This window comes from Lactuca sativa, chromosome 7 (assembly GCF_002870075.4).
Source record: "Lactuca sativa cultivar Salinas chromosome 7, Lsat_Salinas_v11, whole genome shotgun sequence".
Lineage (NCBI taxonomy): Eukaryota > Viridiplantae > Streptophyta > Magnoliopsida > Asterales > Asteraceae > Lactuca > Lactuca sativa.
The window spans coordinates 164,370,683-164,390,849 of NC_056629.2; the positions used below are offsets into that span (position 1 = coordinate 164,370,683).

Consider the following 20,167-nt stretch of genomic DNA (forward strand, 5'->3'; position numbering starts at 1 on the left):
ATATCTACTCGTAGGCGATCAATTACCTTGCGAGAAGCTTTAACATCATATAGGTCTTTCATGACCACTTTATAACAATGGTATAATTCAAGGAAAATTGCAGTGAATTCGCCATATTATCCAGAAAGTGATTTACCATTTTGTTTAGATATAAAGGCTTTTTGATTCAATGTGAACACTTGCAATTCATGACTTCCATCATAGAAGGCCTTTGATACTGTAGTCGTGTAACGCCTGTAGATCCGGGCTAGTCAATTTAGAGATAATAAGGGTCGAAAACGACTTTTTGACAAGATTATTTAGAATAAATAATCTTAACCAACCTTTATAATATGTCTCAAGGGTTCCGTACATATAAAGAACGCCGAAATCCGAGTTATAACGAAGAAGTTATGGCTCGTCGAAGTTTTACGGCAAAACCGGCACGGCATCGGGAGACGTAAATAGTGAATTTTTGATAAACGAATTTTTAGCCTTATCGATCCAAATAAAAGTTATAGTATATGTTAAACCGAGAACATACAAAAAAAGAACCCCCAAATCTGACTTCGTATGGGGAAGTTATGAATTTTATAAGATTTGGCATAGCAGTGCACAATCCGAAACTCAAATTTTAGTTGGAGCAGTTTTTGGCCTACGCGACCTAAATGAGAATTGAAGATCTCATTAATAGGAACTCAATGGTAAAAAAAGACAGACGAAAACAAAGTCCGTATGTAGAAGTTATGAATTTTACGCGGACATTTAACAATATAATCTCCTCGTACTGTTAAATTTAAGATCGGTCGAGAATTAGCTGACGGAGTCAAAATGAAAGTTGTAGATCTTATTTTTACCTACGCGTGGATATAAAGAACGTCAAAAACGGAGCTCGTATGTGAAAGTTACGGATTTTAGAAGTTGGAAGTGTGTTGTGCGAAAATGGGTGATGTGGCACAATCTTGACCATTGCTTTCTCCCCAAGTCTTGCAACTAGATGGTGACATGTGGCACCAAGTTCAACCATTTTCACCCTATAAATAGAACCTCTCACACCCTCATTTTCTTCACACATTTCTCATTCTTTCTTATCTTTACTCTCTCTTTAGAACCTCTCTCTAGCCCCGAAACCCCCCGAAAAGGCTAGGGAACCTCCCTAGCACGAGGCGGAAGCCCCGGAGTGCTCGACGACTCCGAGAAGAAGAGCTTTTCGGCTCAGAAACGCTGCTCCAAGCAAAGCCCGGTTTTCTATAAAACCCGTTGTAAGTGAGCTACGCCTACTCTATTTTTAATATATCGTTTATTTAATTATGGTAACATTATTAGAAACTTATAATAAGTACTTGGGCTATTATTATGAGTTATACAAGTATTGTTTAACGCTTATATAATAGTAATAATAGCTAGACTACTTATTAGTCTCGACAAATAATAGACTAAACTCTAGTGGTAATAATACTAGGTTTCGTCGGAGGAAATTATTTTTAAGAAGCGAATCGCTGTCTGAGTTCGGAATCACCACCTTTTCAAGTGAGTGCATAGTCCCTTTCATGAACATGATTTTAATACAAGTATTAATTAAAGTATTAAATATATGTTAAAGATTTAAATATTTGTTGAAGAGTTTATGCGTGAGTGCATAGTCCCTTTCATGAACATGATTTTAATACAAGTATCGATTGAAGTATTAAATATATGCTTATGTACGAATTATTTGATGTTGCCTGAGATACTTGTTAAAGAACATACCTGATTATATATGTTGATTTAGGATAAAGAGTAAACCTAAATTAATTATTAGGAATATTGGGTAGTGTTTTCTTACGATAACGAGTGAATTATACTCAGAGAATAAAACCTTAGTATATGTCATTGATCCGGAAACATGGATTAGACATAGTCATTGTCCCTAGTCCGAGAGTATGGATTAGGCATAATCATTCATCATTAATCTGAGAGTATGGATTAGTCATTTGTCCCTAGTCCGAGAGTACGGATTAGGTAAAGTCGTTCATTTCTGATCCAAGAGTATGGATTAGGTAAAACGGATAATCTTAGGTCCGAGAGTATGGATAGTCTCGTTGTGAGGATCGACGGGGGTGGGATAAAAGTTGTTTATATATGGTCAAATTGTATATTTTGTGAGTTTTAAACTATATATATGGTATAACATTGTGGGATTGAAATCTCTATGTACTCACCAGGTTTCCCAACCTGACTCACTCAGTTTATTTATATCACAAGTGTTGATATGAAGTCACATTACACTGAGAGATTAAGGAGATATAAATCACTAGTGATAATGAATGTAAGTTTTGTTTATGCTTATGTTTCTGTATTGACGATGACATCCCAAATGTTTTAAAATGAATAAAAATACTTTACTTCGGAAGTGCTTTGATAACGTATTTATCATGTTTTACTGGGAACAAATTCCGCAACATTTTTATTAAAAGAGGTACTCTGATTTTTATAAAGCATAAACAAAATCGGTCTTTTCTGGCCATGAAAATGGGGATGTCACAAGTCGATATCTCATATGCAGTTGATAAGCGTAGATACCTTTTAATGATCTCTGGTTTCATCGACATGCGTATCCACCTCTTCATGTTTTGGTTGTCGGCATATCGCTTTTCGTATTTTTCATTGGTTTCTTCTGGTGGGTTTGTTTTCCCATGTATATAGCATAGTTTCTCTCTTTCTGTGATATGCATCTCCATTAGTTGGGACCAAACATCATAGTTTGATTAGGTGAGTATGATGCCGACATTAAACACCCCCTCTGAATGGATGATGACCGATGAGATGGTTGACGAAGACCCACTATTCTCTTTATCGGATATCGTTTAGAGTTTTGAAGGTGGCGATTTGACGGGAGAAGGGTTTCTATGAGTTTGTATATTTAAGAACATAAACCTGCTTGATACCATATTGAAACGATCAATCTTTCTTATTATCAAATCAAAGAGAGAATATAATACTTATAGGAAAAGGAAAAACAACTATCCCTATGAATCAGGAAATAGATCCACCACATCTATTCCTAAAATATCGATATATATCCACTCTTTTAGTTTAAACAATAAATCTTAATATCCTTCCCATAAGTTTCTGATGGAAGATTTATCACAATACTCCACTGATGATGTAGTCATTGACTCCATTTTTGTTAAATTTGAGATCAATGAAATCTAAACGATGATCGAGTTCATTTCCATCATTGCTCTTACTCGATTGATCCAAATTTGGAAACAACTGTTGGTGAATTAGCTAAAGCTGCAATTGTAGATTTATAACAATAGGACAACGTCGTTGATTTACCCAGTTACTCGGAAGGGAACGAAGATTGATTTTGACATACTCGCACAAAACTTTGTTGCACGTGTCCTCTGATGCCTACGATTCTCTAAGTTTCATATGTCTAATTATTTATGTTAGTTAGTTCTGAGGAGTTTCAATCTTCCGAGTTGATGTTCAGCTACTGGATTTGTGTTACTATTAAATTAAAGCATCTTCAAACTTAAAATTTTTCATTATATATATATATATATATATATATATATATATATATATATATATATATATATATATATATATATATATCCGGTAAGAAATTTTTTTTGGTAGGAAAGTAAGAAAAAAAATTTCGACTTACTTTTTTGGCGAACAAAACAAATGATTCACTAAATGAATCAATAATAACAAGACTGACCAAAAAAATCCCAAAAAAAGTGAATTTCGATGATTCATTTTTAAGATGATTTTGTTGATATTCATTAAAATTGTCATAAAAGTGATTTTTTTTGATTTACCTAAAAATGAATCATGAAGGTGTTTTTTTTTTCGGAATTTTTCTTGTGAATCATCTTACTTTTGAATCATCTAATGATTCATTTCATATTTTTGCTAAGAAAATGTGCATATAAAAAATTTCTTACCTTCCTACCAAAAATTTCCTTCTTATTTGATATTGACTATATATATATATATATATATATATATATATATATATATATATATATATATATATATATATATATATATATATATATATATATATATATATATATATATATATATATAAAGGTTGGCTAAAGAGACATTGCATGGCTGTTTAGACAACCCATAATAATTATACAATGATTATCTACTTTTGACTTTTTAACGATGATTATTATTTGTTATTTCTTAATAACTATTTTTATTAACTTTTATTTTAAATAATATTTTATAACAAAATATTAACAAATATTTTTTTTTTATCTTATATACGTATGCTTTCTTTTCTCTATTAGAACAACTTTTTGTTTTTCGATACTATAAAAATAATAAACACTATTAATAAATATATTTATAAAGTTTTGTGTAATTAATTTACGTATATACTTATAGACTACGAGTGTTTAAACATTTTATCAAATTTATAATCTAGTTATTATATAACTATATAATTATTACTTGTTATTTCCAAATAACCATATTTATAAAGTTTTTATTTTAAATGATATTATCTAATAATTAAAAATAAATAAACATAAATGTGAGACAAACTTTAATCATTCAATTATCATCTAATTTAAAAATTCTTCAAATACGAGAAACAAATAATATTATTTAACAATCCTCTATAGTTATAAATCTTTGATTACGAGGCTCCAATTGTCTATAAAATTGTAGACATTACATAAACATCGTTTCCCATCCAGCTGCACACGGGGCTCTATTGCGGATCCAATAAGCTGAAATGGTAGACATCGGATAATCTTCTTTTAGTTGTACTATAACATAATGATCACCATGTACAAGTGAAATTGTAATAATCCGATGGTAAAGAAAGTTAGGGAACCATACTTGGTTAAGAAAGTAAGGACCACACCAAACCTGTCGGCAATCAGAATACACATGCATAACCATCTGGTGTTTCTTTGGTGCATGAGATCCAAAGAAATACAATAAAGTCCACAGTTCATGGATTCCATATATGAAAACCATAGTGTATGCATTAGATGCACTATGTAACTCGTATACCAGTTGTTTTCGAACGTAGAGCCATTGATCTTCGCTATACCCGAGACAAACAAATAATGGTCGAAATCCGCAATGTCCATCATCCTCAACATTTTGTATATATGAGACGTATGGATGAAACACGAATGGAATTTCATCCATTAATGGATGAATGTAGCATGACAGAGGATCTTGGTTCGAATCCTAAATTTCATTTAAGTTAGGAATAGCTTCATCAAATTCTGGAATTGCTTCATCAAATTCTGGAATTGCTTCATCAAATTCTAGAATTGCTTCATTCATGTCTGGAATTGCGGTTACATATGACCTATGTCTTGCTGGTTCCTTGTCCATCCATGTTGAATTCATTCCATCATATTTTGATGTGGTTGTATAGCTACGTCTTTTGGGAGCTTGATTTGTAGAATCAACTCGTTTTTTGTTGTTTTCTTAAGTTTGGTTGTCCACGGGTATTTTTTGAATTGCGGGTTCCTTAATGTGTGTTTTACTTGGTAGGAACATATCTCTTAGCTTTCTTATCATACATTTTTGTTTGCTGATAGAAGTTTTTTTTAATCATTTCTAAATCATCCACAACGAATATTCTCATTTGCTGCAGAAATTGACTCTGATAAATCAAGCTTTCTCCGGAGTATATCTATCGAATCTAATGGAATATACTCACCTATATTGAAATACCATTAATATATAAAAATTCAATATATTAATTAAATTTAAAAGATACATGTTGAATATACTCACCCGAGTTCAAGTAAACTGATAACATGCAAGCACATGGTAAGGCACAACTATGTTGTAGTTTACAACCATAGTTTGATGAGTCAATTTGATTTTCACTCAACCGATAAAATTCCCCAACTAGTTTATCGAGAGCTTCATGTGACACTAAACCCCACAATAATCTAAAACATGACAAGTCGTGTTCCCGCTTACGAACAATTCTACTCTTTTCACGACTATCATGTATCGATGGAAGTTGAGATCTCACAAATCGATCAAGACAACCGATAAATTTATCAAGAGAAGAATTTGTGCCATCTAAGTACTTCTTTAGATTTGAATGTGCGCTCTCAACTCTATTTGTAGTTCGTTGTCCAAAGTTGAGATGTCGATTGATCCTGAGACAAACATTTCCTTATATTTGTTTAACCAAACTTCATCCAAGTAATTTAAAACATCTGCAAGCATATAAATGTTATTTATCTATAAAAATAATCTAAAATCATAAATAATTAGTTAGAAAATAAGAATATTTGTACCTTGATATTTTCTCAACATCGATTGGAGTGTTTGGTAGTTTTCAGTGTACGTTATCCATCATGGAGAGTCAACAAGTACAGTCCACATTAAACGAAAGGATTTCCACTCATCGTCTATCTTGAATGTATCTCCAACGCTTTCTAATATTTTTCAGTAATGTACCATCTACAAAGTAACCGCGTGGCACCGGGGAAAACTTGTTGACATGCTTTCATCAGCGCCAATTCCCTGTCTGTTTGCTATAACGCGTGGGTGCATGCACTTGTCTAGTGTGGAATCTAGACACATTTACACCTAATTATAGTTCTCCTCCTTTTCGTTAATGATAAAGACAAAAGCTATGCTAAATGTCTTGTTGGTTGAAGTCGTGCCAACAATCTGAACAAAAGGCATGCAATATTTGTTGGTCTTGTATGTTGCATCTATAATCAAAATGTGTGGAAATGCATTCCATATATTCAACGACTGTGGATGAATGAAGAAAAGATTTTCCAATTCTTTTGAAATACTGTTTACCGAGAACTCCGTAACAAAATGTTTCTCGTTCAAAATTTCCATTAGAACCTACATTTAAATAATGTTAATTAATAAAATTTCAATATATAAATTAAATTTAAAATACTACTTGTTGGATATACTAACCTGCATTGGAGCTTTTCCATAATTTTGGGACAAGCGAGGCTTGAGACACTTATTGTATATGGTTTTTAGGGTAGAAACATTATTTTCGTCACGCTCCTTTAATATCTAGAGTATGTCATTCAATGCAACATTCTGATTTTTCAAGTTAGCCACCAATTGTTTCTCACGTTCTTTCAACCGTCTAACAAAAGCATGTCCCTCCATATATTGTGCAGGTGGATGTTTATGTTGATCACATGTCACCCTGAGCCTCCAACTGTCATATTGTTTGATGTAGGAACCTACCAATTGCAAGTTACAATTGTTTTTTTTGGTTCTAGAATTTTTAATTGTTGCTTTACTTTCGTATTCACGACCACGATCACAAATAAGTGTGATATAAGACACCACACCATTTTTTGCCTTTGATCTTCTCATCATGATGACATAATCAAGAGAGAATGCAATGTTTCGTACCCATTCCATCAACTCATCACAAGATGTAAACACCTATTTAATAAAATTATTAACAAATTGTAACGCAATGATAAAAAAAATTTTATCATGATAAATATTATACCCTCTTGGTAGAAAAGGGGGATGTCGATGTAGCGTTCATGCCTTCTTTTAAATTATTTCCATAGGGGTTCCACATTAGTTATTAAACACAACAAAAAAATTATAAAAACTAAAATTATGTATAAAAAAATAATTTAAAAATAAATAAATTTTATAACATTTTAGTATAGAAAATGTGTTTACTCTAACCGATTTTGTTAAAAAAAATATATGTTAGCCGATGTTAGCCCAATTTTAAGACCCAAACCAATCTCCATATATATACTAGAAAAACCCTAATCCTTTCATTATCCACTCCAAAAATCGATTATGCCGTCGCCTCCAAAAACCAATCGTCTGTCTCTCCCTACTATCACTCTCATAGCCGGAAATCTCCACTCCTTTAGTAAACGAGTGGAGATTTCCAGCGATATTGATTTTTGGAGGCGATGGCAGAATCGATTTTTGGAGTGGATAATGAAAGGATTAGAGTTTTTTTAGTATATATATGGAGATTGGTTTGGGTCTGAACATTGGGCTGACATGGGTTAACATATTTTTTTTAACAAAATCGGTTGGAGTAAACACGTATTCTATACTAAAATTTTATAAAATATATTTATTTTATAATTATTTTTTTTATACATAATTTAAGTTTTTATAATTTCTTTTGCCGTGTTTAATAAATAATGCGGAACCCCAATGAAAATAATTTAAATGAAGGGATGAACACTACGTCGACATGTCATTTTCTACAAAGAGGGTATATTATTTATCATAATAAAAAAAATTATCATTGCGTTACAATTTCTTAATAATTTTTTTTAAGTAGGTGTTTACGTCTCGTGATGAGTTGATGGAATGGGTGCGAAACATTGCATTCTCTTATGGTTATGTCATCGTAATCAGAAGATCAAAGGCAAAAAATGGCTTGGTGTCTTATATCACACTTATTTGTGATCGTGGTCGTGAATACGAAAGTAAAGCAACAATTAAAAACTCTGGAACCAAAAAAATCAATTGTAACTTTCAATTGGTAGGTCCGTACATCAAACAATATGATAGTTGGACCCTGATGGTGATATGTAATCAACATAAACATCCACCTGCACAATATATGGAGGGACATGCTTTTGCTAGGTGGTTGAAAGAACACGAGAAACATTTGGTGGCTGACTTGACAAATTAGAATGTTGCACCGCATGACATACTCTAGATATTAAAGGAGCGTGACGAAAATAATGTTTCTACCCTAAAAACTAGATACAATAAGTGTCTCAAGCCTCGCTTGTCCCAAAATTACGGAAAAGCTCCAATGCAAGTTAGGGGTGTCAATTTATGACACGACACGACAAAAATACACGACACGAAACGAAATCGGGACGAAATCAAAATTTGAATTCGTTTTCGTGTCGTGTTTGTGTCATTTTTATAAAACACGATGTCGTGTCGTGTCGTGTCGTGTTCGTGTTTACAAATCCACACGAAATTGACACGATTGAGCATGTATTTGTCGTGTTTGTCGTTTTTATCGTGTTATATATGATTAAATATGAATTAAAAAAAATAATAGTTATGTAATATTATCTTTGTCGTGTTGTGTCGTGTTGTCGTTTTTTAATTGATTCATTTTCGTGTTAGTGAAAAAAAAACACGACATCGTGTCGTGTCGTGTTCGTGTTACAAAAAACCTTATCGTGTCGTGTCGTGTCAGACAAAAACACGACACGACGGCCCGATTTGACAGACCTAATGCAAGTTAGTATATCCAACAAGTATTATTTTAAATTTAATTTATATATTGAATTTTTATTAATTAACATTATTTAAATGTAGGTTCTAATGGAAATTTTGAACGAGAAACATTTTGTTACGGAGTTCTCCGTAAACAGTATTTCAAATGAATTGGAAAATCTTTTCTTCATTCATCCACAGTCGTTGAATATATGGAATGCATTTCCACACGTTTTGATTATAAATGCAACATACAAGACCAACAAATATGGTATGCCTTTTGTTTAGATTGTTAGCACAACTTCAACCAACAAGACATTTAACATAGCTTTTGCCTTTATCATTAATGAAAAGGAGGAGAACTATAATTGGGTATTAACGTGTCTAAAGTCCACACTAGACAAGTGCATGCACCCATACATTATAGAAACGGACAGGGAATTGGCACTGATGAACGCATGTCAACAAGTTTTCCCCAGGGCCACGCAGTTACTTTGTAGACGGTACATTACTGAAAATATTAGAAAGCGTTGGAGGAGTACATTCAAGATAGACGATGAGTGGAAATCCTTTCGTTTAATGTGGACTGTACTTGTTGACTCTCCAAGATGGATAACATACACTGAAAACTACCAAAAACTCCAATCGATGTTGAGAAAATATCAAGCTACAAATCTTCTTATTTTCTAACTAATTATTTATGATTTTAGATTATTTTTATAGATAAATAACATTTATATGATTGCAGATGTTTTAAATTATCTGGATGAAGTTTGGTTAAACAAATATAAGAAAATGTTTGTCTCAGTCTGGATCGATCGACATCTTAACTTTGGACAACGAACTACAAATAGAGTTGAGAGCGCACATTCAAATCTAAAGAAGTACTTGGATGGCACAAATTCTTCTCTTGATAAATTTATCGGTCGTCTTAGATCGATTTGTGAAGTCTCAACTTCCATCGATACATGATAGTCTTGAAAAGAGTATAATTGTTCGTAAGCGGGAACACGACTTGTCATGTTTTAGATTATTGTGGGGTTTAGTGTCACATGAAGCTCTCGATAAACTAGTCGGGGAATTTTATCGGTTGAGTGAAAATCAAATTGACTAATCAAACTATGGTTGTAAACTACAACATAATTGTGGCTTACCATGTGCTTGCATGTTATGAGTTTACTTGAACTCGGGTGAGTATATTCAACAAGTATTTTTTAAATTTAATTAATATATTGAATTTTTATATATTAATGGTATTTCAATACTGGTGAGTATATTCCATTAGATTCGATAAATATACTCCGGAGAAAGCTTGATTTATCAGAGTCAATTTCTACAGCAAATGAGGATATTCGTTGCGAGGATGATTTAGAAATGATTAAAAAAAACTTCTATTAGCAGAAAAAAAATGTATGATAAGAAAGCTAAGATATATGTTCTTACCAAGTAAAACACACATTAAGGAACCCACAATTCAAAAAATACCCGTGGATGACCAAACTTGAAAAAACAACAGCAAAAAACGAGTTGATTCTACAAATCAAGCTCCCAAAAGACGTAGCTATATAACCACGTCAAAATATGATGGATTGTATTCAACATGGATGGACAAGGAACCAACAAGACATAGTTCATATGTAACCGCAATTCCAGACATGAATGAAGCAATTCTAGAATTTAATGAAGCAACTCCAGACTTAGAATGAAGCAAATCCAGACTTAAATGAAATTTCGGATTCGAACCAAGATCCTCCGTCATGCTACATTCATCCATTAATGGATGAAATTCCACTCGTGTTTCATCCATATGTCTCATATATACAAAATGTTGAGGGTGATGGACATTGCGGATTTCGAGCAATATTTGTTTGTTTGTCTCGGGTGTGGCGAAGATCAATGGTTGTACGTTCGAAAACAACTGGTATACGAATTACAGAGTGCATCTGATGCATATGCTACACTTTTCATAGATGGAATCCATGAACTGTGGACTTCATTGTATTTCTTTGGATCTTGTGCACTAAAGAAACACTTGATGCTTATGCCTAAAACAGGTATTCTGATTGCCAACAGGTTTAGTGTGGTCCTTACTTTCTTAACCGAGCATGGTTCCCTAACTTTCTTTCCTCTTTGGAAAGGTCCGGAAGAATTTTTGTACCATCGGATTATTACGATTTCACTTGTACATGGTAATCATTATGTTATGGTACAACTATAAGAAGATTGTCCGATGCCTACCATTTCGGCTTATTGGATCCGCCACAGAGCCCCGCGTGCAGCTGGATGGGAAACGATATTTATGTCACATCTACAATTTTATAGACAATTGAAACCTCGTAAAGGATTTATAGCTATAGAGGATTGGTAACTTAAACTCTAATAAATTTTTAACAACATTAACAATATTTACATTGAAACTTAATATGTTTTATGTGGGTTGGGTTTCTAATATGTGAACGCTCAGACTCATATACTTAAATAAGTTATGTGAGTTGGGCTGGGTTTATGTTTCCAACCCGCCAACCCATGACATGTCAACCCGCCAACCCATATATTATATGGGTTGGGTTGAATTTATGTTTTCTGACTCGCCAACTCCTGACCTGCCAACTCGAACTCAACCCAATTGTCAGGCCTACATTTTACTCATATAAAACTAAATAACTAAAACCTAGACAATGTAACTCATATTTATTTACAGAACTAGTGATGAGGCCCACGCATGGGTCAGGAGGGCAAAGAGGTAATATATGGTTTAGCAAAAATGTCTGTTTCTACACATAGCAACATAGCACACATAGGGGTTGTTGTCATCTCACTCTCATTCTCTATTTATTTACAAATCCCACCTTATGTGATACCTACTGCAAATATGAAAAGGTAGAGGCTAAACCAAGCTGCAACTATGCGAACCCCAAACACCTTTGTGGCATCAGGAAAGCAAAAATAGAACACCCATTTATAAATTAATATCTCATGGTGTTTTTTATTTATATTATATGGTATTATTTGAAAGCCTAAATAAATGTCATTTAAGACTATTAAGTTTAACCAAACACCTAATGTTTGAAAAGCAACAAAAAGACATTTATGTTCTATTATAGAAGATGGCCGGACTTCGTATAATTTTAATTTTGATCTATGTTCACAACTTTGCCAATAGCTTTGTCACATAACCGAAAGATATCATCCATAAAATGTGAATGTTTCATTATGTAATATAAATCTTGATATTATTTCTTACCTATAATAGCAATGTACTTGTATCAACATCAACCATATCACAGTTCCATTTCTTCTAGTCAACCCTATTTCGTACCTGAATGTGAAGGTAATATGTCAAGACTAATTTATATCTTAATTAAGCTCTTTAGCATCCCAAATGGGTGAGATGTAACTTAAAGTTATGCCATCGTAGTTTTATAAAGTAGAATGATATAGTATCAAAAACTAATAAAAGCCTAAATTGATTTCTTTCTATTATGACACACTCACCTGTACACATAGAAACATATACACTTACAATTAGAGACTGCAACAAAATTATTGGTCATTATAGAGTAAAACAGCCTCAAACTTCAGAATCAAAGCAACATAAATTACAAACACCGAGACACATGACGAACAAAAGCATATAGAAATCGATCTGACACACCACTAATCCTTAATTTTGATTTTTTTTTTTGTTATTTAACCATTACTTTCAAAATACAACGCATAATTACGAAAAGAAAAAAAATATTTATAACATAAATGCAAGCTTTCACCTCATGATGTGGCATCTTGCCAACAAGAGATGCGAGTAAAACATTTCCTAGAGGCTAGAGGCTACACCCTACAATACTATCATTGTACACCAGCTCACTTTTCTTGATCTTAAAATCAAGTTGTTGATCGAACCTAAAGCCATGGTAGTTTTATCCAGATAGCAATCACAATCAAATAGCAGTAAAATCAATTACATGGACAAATCCATCATGTTTGATAAATTGAAAAACTTTAATCTACACCTTGTAAGTAAAAGGAACCAAACAACAAACTTTTAGAGATAAACATCATAACTTCAACATACCAACCAAATGAAGGAAAAACAGCTTTAAGAATAATCCTAATCAAGTGTTGTTTCAGCCAAACTTATATTACTGCCAAATCCAGCCAAATTCAAAACTACAAAAATTGAGTACTAACCTGATTTGTGTCAAAAAAGAATCCAGAGGATGAGCCTTTTACACATAGAAATCAATTCAAAAGCACTCATGGAAGCTAGACCTTCTGCTTTCTTAACTGGACCTGACATATTTTTCCAAAACTTTAGGAACTACCTTAACAAAGGCAATGTAATATGCAAGGTTGTAATATGGAGAGTTGTTAAAGTTTGGACATTTTTACCCCTGACCCGTATTGTGAATCCAAAATGTTCTTGCGCCACTTTGGCAAAGTTTCTGAAATAAAAAGATGTCAGATTTGTTGGAGAGAGTAAGGAGTTGTTGCAAGAATATATTTATAATAGAGATAAATGTAAAGTTACTTAAGTATCCCTAAGTTCAAGTACCAAATTATTTATTTATTAGGATTAAACCCAAATGGAAGCAAAATCATACCGAGATTTTGTCGATGTGTTCATCTTCAAAGTCAATGTAATCATCAGTCGCGTTATCATCCTCCTCCTCAAGTCCACCAACGATACCTTCATTAAGCCTAACATTCTCCAGCAACTCATGGTAAGCCCTCAAGATCCTGGCCTCGTCATGCATGTATCATCTTACCCGTCAATATAAGCCCTAAATTATATGATATAAAATGGTTTGAAAGAGCGTATGAGAGAGTATATGAGTTGGGGTGAAAGATGGAAGATGACTTTCAGATTGGGTGAGCAGGTGGTAGAAGCGGTGGAGAGATCGAAGGTGGGGAGGGAGCGGTGGGAGAGCACAAGAAAACGCGTGTGAAGACGCCGATGACGGTGATGGATAGGAGCCGGTTGTGGCGGTGGAAGGTTTACTCTATCGAGTAAAACAATAGTCAGCCGATGAAAAATCTATCAAGCCGATAAAGGTTAAAATCAAATTTGATGAAAATCTTTTATATATATATATATATATATATATATATATATATATATATATATATATATATATATATATATATATATATATATATATATATATATATATATATATATATATATATATATATATATATATATATATATATATAACCCGTGATAACCACGGTTATAAAATTAATTAAACTTTCGTATTAAAAAATCTAAATTATTAATCAATTATTTTAAATAAATTATTACTTAAGAGATATTTTTTTAGTTATATAAAATTATAATCGTTGATTTAAATAAATAAGTGGAGTTATATCATTTTATAATTTATATTAATTTTATTTTATTTTTTAATCTAATGTTATTAATTTAATATAATTAAAGAAAGAAATTTTAAAATTTGAAATTTAAAATGAAGAATCAATTATTAATTTAATAAAATTAGAGTGGGAAATTTAAAATTTGAAATTTGAAATGAATAATTAATAGGTTGACAAGTGGCATGATAAATGATATATAACATTAATGAGGGTTCTAATTGCATGACACTTGTCAATATGAGATTAAACCTATTCTTTTATTAGAATAGGGATATATATATATATATATATATATATATATATATATATATATATATATATATATATATATATATATATATATATATTAAGTGTATCATTTTTGCTATAACATTACTTCTCATTATAAAGGATAATACTTTTTTATTTTAACCCATTTGGTCTTTAGATTTTATTATATGCTCTTATAATATTTTGGTTAATTCGTGTATTTTAAAAACTAAATTATATAAATGGTCTTTGTGGCTCGGTAGTTCAAACACCTTGAGTTTAAGTTTTGTATTCATCGATTGTTTATTGTTTAGTTTTTGTTTTCTTGCATGATTGGTCTCTAAGTCGTTAAGTCCAACCGTTTGTGTGTTTAACTTTCTTAAATAATAATTTTATCATTTTACCCTTTTTGTCTTTTTCTTGAAACAACCCAAAAATACCACCCAAAAATTTCGATTTTTATTATAACAAAACCACGAGACTGAGTATCACATGACAAAACCATATACTGCGTGTTTCGAAAACCATAATAAAATACTGTGAGAAAAACTGTATCACAACTGTTATCCAAACATATCAAGAAAACTAAATCAACTCCCAGGACAAAACTGAAGCTGTGGTGTGTGCGATGCCATCATCCTGAGCTCTTCCCTTTGCTTGCGGAAGTACCTGAAACCAAAACTGAAACTGTAATCACGAAGCTTAGTGAGCTCCCCCAAACTACCACATACCAAACAATACATATAAAGCACATACTGGGTCTTGCCCACTGCATCCGACCGAAGTCTGGAACTAGCTGCATCGGACCGAAGTCTGGAACTGACTGGGACCTTGTCCCCTGCATCGGACCAGAGTCCGGAACTGACTGCATCGGACCGAAGTCCGGAACTGACTGCATCGGACCGAAGTCCAGAACTAGCTGCATCGGACCGAAGTCCGGAACTGACTGATCATGGCATAACATAACACATATCAACTATTATAATCACATATACTGCATACTGCATCGGAACAGAGTCCAGAACACATAACACAAACAGGCTTGAATCACAAAGACATCAAGCACTCTAACTACTGTATCGGACCAAAGTCCGGGACTACTGCTAACTAAACGGGCCGGCATTGTGGCCGTAGATCCGTTCCTACTGGAAGGAAACTCACCTCGTGAACTGGCTGCTGTGTGAAAGGCTCTGGAAGCTAACTGCTGCTACTCCGGTATCTCCCCGGCTACAAGTCCATAAACACACTCAATCAAATACTAAACACTGCACTGGGGTAAAATGACTCTTTTACCCTTGGTCAAAGTCAACTCTCCCGGTCAAAGTCAACCCTCTCGGTCAAAGTCAACCCACAGTTGACCTGACTCGCCGAGTTGGGCCGCCAACTCGCCGAGTCTCTAGTCTCATTTCACAACCCCACTCATGGCTACTCGTCAAGTATGGCATCGACTCGACGAGTACTCTCTCGATCCAAGAACTCAGACAATCTGCATCCGGCTCGCCGAGTCATATGAACAACTCGATGAGTTGTTCTTGAGCTTAAGAAGATTGCCTTGGACTCGCCGAGTTGTATGAACAACTCGTCGAGTCCCTCCATTACTGAGTCTGCTCTCCAACTCACTGAGTCCAGTCTACTACTCACGGCTTCCACTCGACAACACTCAAAAAGGGGAAAAACGGGACTCGCGACCTGACTCGCCGAGTCACATCCATGCATCTACTGTAAACTCGATTATGCTTGAATCCATTGCATACAAATGATAGATCTAGGTCCAATAAGCTGATTCACCACGTAAAGTTTCCAACTTTATGTGTACATACACATGAAAAAGGAGATAAAGGCTAAAAAGGCACTTAGAAAAGTAGATCTAGGGTTATCATGCAAAATAGCTCCATAAAGATGATAGATCTACGATTTTGAAACTGAAACATGGCTGGATCCGAAGGCTAATCAATCTAATGTGGTCCCTCTACCAAGAACAAGCTAAGAAATGGCTAAAAGAGGCTAAATATGCTTGCTAAAGAGAAATCAATCATAGAAACAGAAGGAATTCGGCTAATACCTCAATGAACTCTGAAATGGGAGCAAGACCTTGGATCTTCTTCTTCTCCTTTGGATCTAGCCTCCTTCTTCTCTTCAAAACTTCAAGATTCACACAAGAAATGCACAAATAACCAAGGAAACGATTAGGGTTTGCTAAATGATGCTCTGAGGGTGAAGGGGACGAGTTTGGGGGCTTATAAGATGGTTTAAATAGGGTGCAAACCCGGGGATTTAGGGTTTCTACCTGGCAGGCAGACTCGCCGAGTCCCGAATATGGACTCGCCGAGTCGCCAACTAACACGTGCACGAAAACTCGACCCTACTCGACGAGTCAGGCCATAGACTCGCCGGGTCCCTCAATAAAACTTCTAAATAAATCCCACGGGGACAACATACCAGAGACAGGGCGTTACAATTCTCCCCCACTTGTCTCAGAGTTCGTCCTCGAAGTCTGCTGCGACTGAATCTGCAAATAACTTCGGGTAGTGCTCTCTCATTTCTTCCTCAGCCTCCCACGTCCACTCAGACCCCTTCCGGTGCTGCCACTGCACCTTCACTAACTGAATTGCCTTGTTCCTCAAGGTCTTTGTCTTCCGGTACAGAATCACGACCGGCCTTTCAATATAATTCAGGCTGCTATCAACCTGAATATCCTCTAAGGGAACGACTGCTGACTCATCCACCAAACACTTCCTCAACTGAGACACATGAAAAGTGTTGTGGATCTGGCTAAGCTCTACAGGAAGATCCAACCGATAAGCAACCCGACCCACTCGGGCCAAAACCCTGAAGGGACCAATGAACCTGGGGCCCAGCTTGCCCCTCTTCCGGAACCTGATGACACCCTTCCAGGGTGAGACCTTCAGGAGGACCATATCGCCCACCCGGAACTCCAAGTCTGAACGCCTCCTGTCGGCGTAGCTCTTCTGCCGACTCTGCGCAGTCTGCAGTCTACTACGAACCTGCTGAATCAACTCGGTCATCTTGAGCACCACCTTTGTGCTCCCAACGACTCGCTGACCGACCTCGCCCCAACAAATCGGGGTCCTACACTTCCTCCCATAAAGCATCTTAAAGGGAGGTCGATCAATGCTCGCATGATAACTGTTGTTATACGAAAATTCCGCTAACGGAAGATACGTATCCCAACTGCCACCGAAGTCTAGAACACATGCCCTGAGCATGTCCTCGAGAGTCTGAATCGTCCTCTCACTCTGCCCGTCCGTCTGAGGGTGGAAAGCGGTGTTGAAATGAAGACGAGTACCCATCTCGTCGTGAAACCGCTTCCAGAATTTGGATGTAAAACGGACATCTCGGTCTGACACCACCGATACCGGCACTCCATGACGTGCCACGATCTCACGCACATAGATATCAGCTAACTTTTCTACCGATATACTCTCCTGGATCGGGATAAAATGAGCACTCTTCGTCAATCGATCCATTACTACCCATATCGAATCTACTCCTCGTGCGGTCCTGGGAAGCTTGGTGACAAAATCCATGGTGATGTCCTCCCATTTCCACACGGGAATGTCTAACGGCTGCATCTTGCTGTGAGGCCTCTGGTGCTCTGCCTTGACCTTCCTGCAGGTCAGACACCTCTCAACATACCAAGCGACATCCCGCTTCATGCAGGGCCACCAATAATCGGGTCGAAGATCTCTATACATCTTCGTCGCCCCTGGGTGGATAGAAAATCGAGACTTATGAGCCTTGTCCATCAACACCTGCCGTACTCCTCCCGAGTATGGTACCCACACTCTCCCATGAAGTGTCAGCAATCCCCGACTGTCATAATCAAACGAAGCTACTCGGCCCACTATCCTCTCACACTTTTGCCTCTCCTCCTTGAGGCCCTCACCCTGAGCCTCCTTGATCCGCTCCAACAACGGAGTAATCACTGTCATCCTCAAACATAAATCTCTGATAGGGACTGCCGACACTTTGCGGCTTAGGGCGTCGGCCACCACATTGGCCTTCCCTGGATGGTAAAGGATCTCACAATCATAATCCTTCAGCACATCCAACCACCTCCTCTGCCTCATGTTCAGACTCGGCTGATCCATAAGGTACCTCAAACTCTTGTGATCCGTGTAGATAGTACAACGGACCCCATAAAGATAATGCCTCCAAATCTTGAGGGCAAACACAAGCGCCCCCAGCTCTAAATCATGAGTAGGATAGTTAGCCTCGTGAGGCTTCAACTGTCTCGAGGCGTAAGCTATCACATGGCCTCGCTGCATCAACACTGTTCCCATACCTGTGATTGAGGCATCACAGTAGACTACAAAGTCCTCTACTCCCTCTGGCAAGGTAAGGATCAGAGCCTCGCACAATCTCTACCTGAGGGTCTCGAACGCTGCCTGCTGCTCAGGCCCCCAACGAAATACCACCGACTTCTTGGTCAGTCGGGTGAGCGGCACTGCTATCTTGGAGAAATCCTGAATGAACCTCCGGTAATACCATGCCAGCCCTAGGAAGCTACGAATCTCAGATGGAGACTTCGGGACCTCCCACTGCATCACGGCCTCTATCTTGGCCGGATCCACCAAAATACCCTTCTGGTTGACGAGGTGACCAAGGAACTGCACCTCGTGCAACCAGAACTCACACTTGGAGAACTTTGCGAAAAGTCTCTCCCTCCTCAAAACTTCTAGCACCTCCCTCAGGTGCTCCTCGTGCTGTTCCTGCGTCTTGGAATATACCAAGATATCATTTATGAATACTATCACTGACCGATCCAACATCGGCCTACACACGTGATTCATGAGATCCATGAACGCGACTGGGGCATTGGTGAGCCCAAATGGCATCACCACAAACTCATAATGACCATACCTGGTCCTGAAAGCAGTCTTCTGCACATGCTCATCCCTAACCCGCATCTGATGATACCCGGAGAGTAGATCGATCTTGGAGAACCAAGACACTCCCTGAAGCTGGTCAAACAAATCATCTATCCTCGTAAGTGGGTAACGGTTCTTCACCGTTACCTTATTCAACTCCCGGTAATCAATACACATACGATGCGACCCATCCTTCTTTCTCACAAACAGGATCGGCGCTCCCCAAGGCGAACTGCTCGGCCGAATGAAACCCTTGTCTAGCAGCTCCTGCAGCTGCGTAGACAACTCCCGCATCTCAGGGGGAGCTAAGTGATATGGTGCCTTGGCTATCAGAGCCGCACCAGGAATCAGGTCGATCCTAAACTCAACCTGCCTCTCAGGAGGTATCCCCGGTAAATCCTCGGGAAATACATCCGGGAAGTCTCGCACTATCGGAACATCATCAACTGTCGTCTTGCCCTTCTCCCGGGCAT

The 20,167-nt window shown here is 36.3% G+C and overlaps 1 long non-coding RNA gene across 3 annotated transcripts; it reads right to left on the reverse strand.

The window, feature by feature from the left end:
- Positions 1 to 1,495: 1,495 nt before the first annotated feature.
- Positions 1,496 to 14,218, reverse strand: LOC111895745 (uncharacterized). Of its 3 annotated transcripts, none has more exons than XR_002851668.3 (5): positions 13,782 to 14,218; positions 13,570 to 13,622; positions 13,369 to 13,470; positions 12,425 to 12,499; positions 1,496 to 2,895 (listed from the first exon to the last, which is right to left on the reverse strand). It is a non-coding gene; the product is annotated as an uncharacterized LOC111895745 (long non-coding RNA). The 3 variants fall into 3 exon arrangements; XR_006184694.2 differs by lacking the exon at positions 1,496 to 2,895 and adding an exon at positions 7,832 to 11,488; XR_002851667.3 differs by lacking the exon at positions 1,496 to 2,895 and having other exon boundaries at positions 12,333 to 12,499.
- Between the last annotated feature and the right edge of the window lie 5,949 nt (positions 14,219 to 20,167).